The 8,839-nt window shown below is 38.7% G+C and overlaps 1 pseudogene; it reads left to right on the forward strand.

Moving 5' to 3' along the window:
* The first annotated feature begins 6,536 nt into the window (after positions 1-6,536).
* Positions 6,537-7,010, forward strand: LOC118649799 (annotated as a pseudogene).
* Positions 7,011-8,839: the final 1,829 nt, after the last annotated feature.

The raw sequence follows: 8,839 nt of genomic DNA on the forward strand, positions 1-8,839 counted from the left end.
GATTTACTGCAGAGTGCTTAGAATCACTGAGCTTTGCTATGGAATTATTATAGTCTTTCCCTCTGAGATGCAGTGATTTATCACCTACTGATAGACAAGACTGTTTAACTCCATTCCCATTAATTGATTGAACAATTTACTTTCTGCTTTGTGCTCACACCTGCTCTTGATCAAAGCTGGTTCATACTCTGCTCTTGGCTATTGCTTGATGCCATATTAATGGTTTATTGGTTCCACTGTGCCTATAACACAGCAGAGTTTATGATGTTTAATAAAATGACATGTCTAAATAGTCTCTTGGCTTTGAATTGTCTTTTTATCAAATTAATATATGATGTGGGTTTTCCTTGTACTTCAGAACTGCACATTTCTGCCAAGTCTGCCACACAACACTGTACATATCCTAACAGTATTCCTACAATACATAAGAGAGAAAGGACTTTCTTGTTCATTGATGTTCTTTGCCATTTATTTCCATTGTCTAGGAGATGCCAGGAGGAGTCTCTTGGGAGGGTGGACCTGGTAAATACTGACAATTATAAGCAAGTTCTATATCTCCTTCTCCCTAAAACCAGGTATTTTTAAGGAGAGACTGAAGAGTGCTTCACCCTCAGAAGTACACTGGGGAAGGTGAAGATTTCTTTCTGAAACAAAGAAGGTCAGAAACCCCGTGAAAGCACACAGAAACATAAAAAAATGTAGCTGAGAAAGATTTGCCTATTTTGCTAAATAAATCTTGATGACTTAAAATTTCTTTTAGAATTATTATTATTATTAAATATATTTTTATTGATTTCAGAGAGGAAGGGAGAGGGAGAGAGAGATAGAAACATCAATGATGAGAGAGAATCATAGATCAGCTGCATCCTGCATGCCCCCTACTGGGGATCTAGCCCACAACCCTGGCATGTGCCCCTGACCAGACCCTTCAGTCTGCAGGCTGACACTCTATCCATTGAGCCAAATCAGCTAGGGCTCTTAGTGTTATTATTAAAGCCACATGGGAGGCAGGGATCTGCACTTATTGAGTTTATACACGTTATCATTATATATTCTGCCTCTAGTAATAGCAAACCTTTATTAAAGTATTTCTATAGACCATGTACCATAGTTAGAATTAACAGCATGAGTTCTGAAATCAGGCTACTTGGGGATTCCAACTCAACAAATCTGAGGCATGCTTTGCCTCAGATTCCTCTGGAAATTAGGTACAACAATAGCTGATCTAGGTTTTTGAGGTTTAAATGAGCTAAAATTAGTAAAGCTCTTTGCATAGTACTTAACACTCAATAAACACTTTACAAATGTTAGCAGTTATCAAAATAACATTAAATTGTAGGTATTTTAACTGTTTTATAGATGAAAGGCAAAAGTACCTTACCTGGTACATAGAAGGAAGGAGGGTGAAAGAGATAAATATATAGCTGTGGAAGTTACCTTCGTGGTGACAAATTAGGTCAGATTGTCTAGTACAATTGCTCAGATTAATTGTTCAGTTTAATATATTGCCTTGTTTTTAGTAAATGCTCAAGAAATGGTAGTAATTGTCATGAAAGTTCTCAAATTTTTGCTACTATTATTTCTCTCTCTCCTTGATTCATATGAGGCCAACTGGCTAGGTTATATGACTAAAGATTATATTTCCAACTTCCTTAAAAAGCTCTGGATATGTGTGCTTAAGGGAGACGGCAAGACTAGGTCACCACCAGTGGAAAAACAAACCATGCAAAACAGAGACTCTGCTAATGAAAATTATATTCATCTACAAAGAGCTTCATAATTTTTAATTGTCAGAATATAATGTCAAGACAAACCAACCAAAAATAAGAGCGGATAATGTAAAGCACATGTATTTTTTTTTCCTTTCTGGAGTGTTCTTCTGGCTCTCCAAATAACTGGCTCTTCCTTATCTCAACTTAAATGTCACTTTATCAAAATTGTTTTATCTGACTTTCTTTTCAAAGTTACTTCCCCTTTCAGGGCCTTTGCTAGTCCACATGGTGTCTTTGGGCAAACTGGAAAAAAACCCCAAAAACCAGTCCTTCCTCAAGAGTCTTTACTTACATTGTCAGAAAATGATTTTCATATACAAACTTATCTGAACAGAACCCTTTACTGACATCTCCTGGAAAATTAATAAACATACAAATCTGCAATGTCCATGATATGAATTGCGCCCCCTAGGGTTGTGTTGTGTAAAATATGCATGGTTGTACACAGCATCCCTAAAACCCTTTATTCTTCATAACAGCATCCAGTTTGTTTCATTCACAGTATTTACTGAATGCTGAAATTGTTATTTATGTCTATTCCTTTACAGTTTAGAAGCTCTAGGAAGGCAGAGACCATCTTTATCTTACCTTATTCACTGCTATACCATCCTATATAATAAAAGCCTAATATGCTAAGTGTCTGACCATTTGTTCGACCATTCGACCAGTTGTTATGTGCACTGACCACCTGGGGGCAGATGCTCCAGCTGGTAGGTTAGTTTGCTGCTGGGGTCCAGCTGATCAGGACTGGACAAGACGGACCCTGGAGCCCTCCCGCAGTCCCTCCCTGGACCCAATCATGCACCAATGGGGTCCCTTGGCCTGGCCTGTGCCCTTTTGCAATCAGGGACCCCTCAGGGGATGTCAGAGAGCTAGTTTTAGCCTGATCTCCACAAGCCAGGTTGAGGGGCCTCATTGGTGCATGAATCCGTGTACTGGGCCTCTAGTTAGAAGATAAAATAGTGTGTTTGTTTCACTGTAGGTGCTCAAAATATATTTGATAAATGATTAAATAAATGCATATATCTATTAGTCCAAATTATCTAGCAAGAAACCTGATTTAAATTTTGGTTGGCTATAAATGTGTATAGCATGGTGTTTTGAATGTAGTAGAAAATTAGTAACTATGCACTGACTAAAATGGAAAGCCTTGTTCTAGAATCTACAAGGATTATGAATCATATAAAACATAGGAATTGCCATTATGAAATTAATATCTAGTATTAATGACTAAAACAACAACTTAATTATCTTTGTCTTTTCAGAAAAAGAACAGGGATATTGGAGGAAAATATAAGAGTAGTTTTGGAGCCTTGCTCTAATTTGGATTTGGTTTTGAAAGTCAAGAGTCATAAGTGTTTTTTTGTTTGTTTGTTTTTTACAGTAATCAAAACAATGCTGTGTTTGAATATAAAGATAAATAAGTAAACCAATGGAACAGAATAGAGATCCAGGAGAAAGACTAATACATAGACAGTCAGTTGTTTTTGATAATGCAATTTTATGCACTACAACAATTGGGTAAATGAATAAAGAGAAACATAAGTTTCTACAACTATCTCAATAAAATTAATGATATAATAATTGAGATGGATTATAGATAGGAACAAAAAGTTAAAGCTATTAATATTTTAAAACTGTTGTCCAATACAATAGCCATGCAACATTACATTAATTAAAATGAAATTCAATTTATTTTTTAAAATTTTTTTATTATGTTATTACATATGTGTCCCTATCCCCACATTACCTCCCACCCTCCCCAACTCATGCCCTCACCCCCCTGTTGTCTGTGACCATTGGTTAGGCCTATATGCTTGCATATAAGTCCTTTGGTTGATCTCTCCCCCTTACCCCCACCATCCCCTACCTTCCCTCTGAGGTTTGACAGTCTGATTGATGCTTTTCTGTCTCTGGATCTGCTTTTGTTCATCAGTTTATGTTGTTCATTATATCTCACAAATGAGTGAGATCATGTGATATGTATCTTTCTCTGACTGGCTTATTTAACTTAGCATAATGCTCTCCAATTCCATCCATGTTGTTGCAAATGGTAAAAACTCCTTCTTTTTTACCGCCGCATAGTATTCCATTGTGTAGATGTACCACAGTTTTTTAATCCACTCATCTATTGATGGGAACTTAAGCTGTTTCCAAATCTTAGCTATGGTGAATTGTGCTGCTATGAACATAGGGGTGCATATATCCTTTCTAATTGTTATTTCTACTTTCTTGGGATATATTCCTAGAAGTGGGAGCACTGGTCAAATGGGAGTTCCATTTTTAGTTTTTTGAGGAAAATCCATACTGTTCTCCACAGTGGCTGCACCAGTCTGCATTCCCACCAGCAGTGCATGAGGGTTCCTTTTTCTCCACATCCTCACCAGCACTTGTCATTTGTTGATTTGTTGATGATAGCCATTCTGACAGGTGTGAGATGGTACCATATTGTTGTTTTGATGAGTCATAAGTGTTTTGAACTTTCCGTTTGGCCAAGTCTTCTCATCTTTTGGGATCTCAGTTTATACACTTATAAGTAAAGTAATTGGATGAGAATTCTCACAGTATTTAGATTAAATGCGAATACAGCTACCCTCTGGTGGTCAGTGCGCTCCCACATGGGGAGCTCTGCTCAGCCACAAGCTAGGCTGATGGCTGCCAGCACAGCCGTGGTGGCGGGAGCCTCTCCCGCATCCTCAGCAGTGCTAAGGATGTCCGACTGCAGCTTACACTTGCTCCCCACTGGTAAGTGGACATCCCCTGAGGGCTCCCAGGCTGCCAGAGGGATGTCTGGCTCCCAGCTTAGGCCCACTCCCCCCGGGGAGCAGTCCTAAGCCAGCAGGTGGACATCCCCCGAGGGGTCCCAGCCTGCAAGAGGGCACAGGCCGGCCTAATGGACGCCCCCAAGTGCACAAATTTTTGTGTACTGGGCCTCTAGTTATATAATAAAGAAGTATCCCAGTATGTAAGAAAGTTATAGAGATTGGATTTTGTCTCAGATAGAGCAAAGCATGTTTTCCTAATTTATCATTTTACTGCCATGAAGTGTGACACCAAAGTGAGACAATCAAAATACATAAACCTTGATATATGATCCATTTTGACTTTTCCAGATAAAGATTGCTGAATCCTTATACTTTCAACTCAATCAATTGCTACATGGTCAATCACAAAGAGGGTTAAAAATATGAAATTGATCATGCTACAGTCAATTTATACCATCATATAGACTTGGTGTAAATTGTGATGAGTGCTAACAATCTGTTAGATAAGAAAAAATTCAAAAAAATGACCTTGAACATACTAGGATAAAGTGCAATGGCAAAAACTACACAGCTGAAATGTGCACACAAAAATTGAAACCAGAATGGGAGGCATTCTAACAACAAGAAAATATTATGAGGGGGGAGGGGAAGTGTATTTGCCTCACTTAGAAAGAAATCAAAATAAAAAGCAATGTTTTATATTATGAACTATTATCTCTTTGAATATAAAGTAAAAATGAGAATTGAAACAAATAGCCCTGGAATACTACCTTAATTTGGGTTTATCTTCAGCTGATAAAATTTTACCTAGCCTTCAAAGTCTGTTTCAATATCATTCTACCATGGGCCTTTTTTTCTCCCCACTCTCAGATAGATACTAGCCTACAGCAAGTTACTGGTATTTATCATATGACATTTTGATTATATCACACCATTTAATACTCTTACAAGTTTGTAATATCTTGTATATTATAAACTTCCTGAGTAAGAAATTTTGGTCAATTCATTTTGACATTCATCACTGCATTTGTACAGTAAGTTCTCCACAAATTTTGATTGTCTAATTGACTCTAAGATCATATGTTGATCATTCATTCATTCCATACTTATCTAAATCTTACACATAAAGCTTTGGAATAACTTTTAGCTTAGAGTTCTTTAGTAATTTAGGCTGATACAGATTTATTTAACTTTTTATTAAAATATTTATAAATACATATTTATAAATACGATAGGATTTAGCTTTTAATTTGATGATTTTTCACAAACTGATTATTGATATATGATCAGCTCTCAAATATAAAAATACAATTTTACCATTGCCACAGAATCCATTTGCTCTCTCTTCCAATCACTGCTTGCTTGTTCCAGGATAACTACCACCTGATTTCTAAAACTTTGACTGGCTTCCTTCGCTTGACATTAAAATTTTAAGATTTTTTAAAATGTAGGTAGTATTGTTATAAATTATTCAGTTACAGTACTACATAGAATTTATCATAATATTTTTGTTTATTAAGCTGCTAATGGGAATTTTGATAATTTCCAGTTTGGGGCTAATTTCTAGTTAGGATTGCTACAGCCATGAATACATGCATATGTAGATTTATCAAGTGTATTACTAGAAGTATAATTGTTTTGCCTATGTTATGCATATGTTACTGGACTCTGTTCTGTTCCATTGCTCTGTTTGTTTATCCTTGCATCAGAGTTTTATTATGAATTTTAATAGCAGGAAAATACCAATCCAAAATGTAGTTCAGCTGTTTGATTCTTTAACAGTGCCTTAACATTCTCAGACCTTTGCATCTCTACATCAGTTCTAGGTTGCTTTTCAAGTTTCACCAGGAGTTGCTTTTTAAAAAAGCAGAAATTACACTGATTTCTGAGGTTAACTGGGAGAAATTTGGTATCTTTACAATACTGAGTTATCACTTCATTAATGTGATATAATCTAACATTTCTCTCGACGTCCATCATAGAAGTGCAAGCAGTCAAAATGAAGTTCAATCCCTCTGTGACTTTTGACCAGAGGAAGAACCATAAAAGACATTTCAATGCACCTTCCCACATTCGAAGGAAGATTATGTCTTATCCTCTTTCCAAAGAGCAGAGACAAAAGTACAATGTTCAATCCATGCCCATCTGAAAGGATGATGAAGATCAGGTTGCCCGAGGACGTTACAAAGGGCAGCAAATTGACAAAGTAGTCCAGGTTAACAGGAAGAAATATGTCATCTACACTGAACAAGTGCAACGGGAGAAAGCTAATGGGACAACTGCTCATGTGGGTGTTCACCCCAGCAAGGTGGTCATCACTAGACTAAAGCTGGACAAAGACCGCAAAAAGACCCTTGAACATAAAGCCAAATCTTGCCAAGTAGGAAAGGAAAAGGGAAAATACAAGGAGAAACAATCGAGAAGATACCGGAATAAAGTATTATTATATACTTTAATTAAAAACTTAAAATGAAAAAAAATTTCCTCAAAAACATGCTGTAACTTTTAGTTTTTAAGTTCTGCATATCTTTTAGAGGATATTTTCCTAGACACTTAAAGTTTTTGATACTATACAAGAGGCCCGGTGCATGAATTTGGGCATGGGTAAGGTCCCTAGGCCTGGCTGGTAATCAGGGCTGATCTATGGGGTGACTGGCAGGGCGATTGGGGCCCCTGCTCACACACATCTTGGCCTGGCACTGCCCACTTGCCGGCCCTGCCCCACCTCCCGCCATTTGTGGGGTGACCAGAGGGGCAATCGGGGTCCTTGCTCACACCCGCCTTGGCCTGGCACCGCCTGCTCACCTGTTCCACCATTCTGCCGTGTCCTGCTCTCATCAGGGCCCATCGGGGCCGGCAGCGCCTCCACTGCCGCCTGCTGCCAGCGCTGCATTGCCAAAGCCCACCATGTTTAGCGCTACCTCCTTATGTTCAGCGCACATCTAACTCCAGGTCGGTCGAACTCTCCCAGCTGTGGGGACAATTTGCATATTAGCCTTTTATTATATAGGACTAGCTCAGGTCTCCTCTCACACCCTGAGTGGGCCACTCCCCACCCCCTGTCTCTCCCGTGAGTGATGAGCAATGGGGACTCGGCTTCTTGGTGCCCTGCTCAGACTTGCTCTGCTCCACCTGGACACCTGCCTCCCACAGAGCATCCTGGCCCAGAAAGTAGGACTCCTACCCTTTCCTCCTCCTTGGACTCTAACTTGGGAGCCTGGGGGCACTCAGTCCGTGGGAGACAGGGACACCTTGTACAGAAAGGCCAGGAACTCCAGGGTTCAACAGCTGTGATTCAAAACCCCTATTAGCCTTGGGCCCTGGGCACCTAGCCTTGCACCTTTATTTCCCTTTTATTGTACCACTAGAGGCCTAGTGCACGCATGGGGGGGGGGGGTGTCCCTCAGCCCAGCCTGTACTCTCTCCAATCCGGGACCCCTCGGGGGGTTGTCTGACTGCCAGTTTAGGTCGGGCCTAAACTGGCAGTCATACATCCCTCTCACAATCCGGGACCGTTGGTTCCTAACCGCTCACCTGCCTGCCTGCCTCTCTGATGCCCCTAACTGCTCCCCTGCTGGTCTGATCGCCCCTGACTGCCTCTGCCTCGGGCCCCGCCACTGTGGCTTTGTCTGGAAGGACATCCAGAAGATGTCTGGTCTAATTAGCATATTACCCTTTTATTAGTATAAATGGAGGATGGTATATTTAATTTTCAAATTGTTTTCTAGTATATAGAAATAAAATTGATTTTTAAATTTTGATCTAGTATCTTATGACCTTGCTAAATTCACCTGTTAGCTACACTATAATTTTGAAAGTGTTTCTATGTATTGGCAGATTTTATATACATAATCATATAATGTCAGTAATGATAGCTTCATCTCTTCCTTTCTAATCATTTTGCCTCTTGTTTCTTTTCTTACCTTATTGCACTGCTTAGCACCTCAAGTACATAATGCAGAACACAGTGGTCTACAGTGAGCATCCTGTTCGTGTTTCTATCTCGGGAGCAAACTCTCTTATACTTCACTATGTATATTCAACATGATATTTGTTTTAGGTTTATTTTTAAAATATATTCTTTAGTTCTAGTTTGTTAAGAGCTTTCTTTTTAAGTCATAGTAGATTATTTTGTTATTTTTTTCTACAATTATCTGGACGATCACATGATTATCTCATTTGTTCCATTAAAGTAGTAAATTAAAAAGACTACTTTTTGAATTTTAAAACTTTTTAAAATTTTAAATCTTGCACTTCTAAATATACAAGTTGGTTGTTATATATTATCTTTTAAAATGCATT

Source organism: Myotis myotis, unplaced genomic scaffold (assembly GCF_014108235.1).
Source record: "Myotis myotis isolate mMyoMyo1 unplaced genomic scaffold, mMyoMyo1.p scaffold_m19_p_3, whole genome shotgun sequence".
Lineage (NCBI taxonomy): Eukaryota > Metazoa > Chordata > Mammalia > Chiroptera > Vespertilionidae > Myotis > Myotis myotis.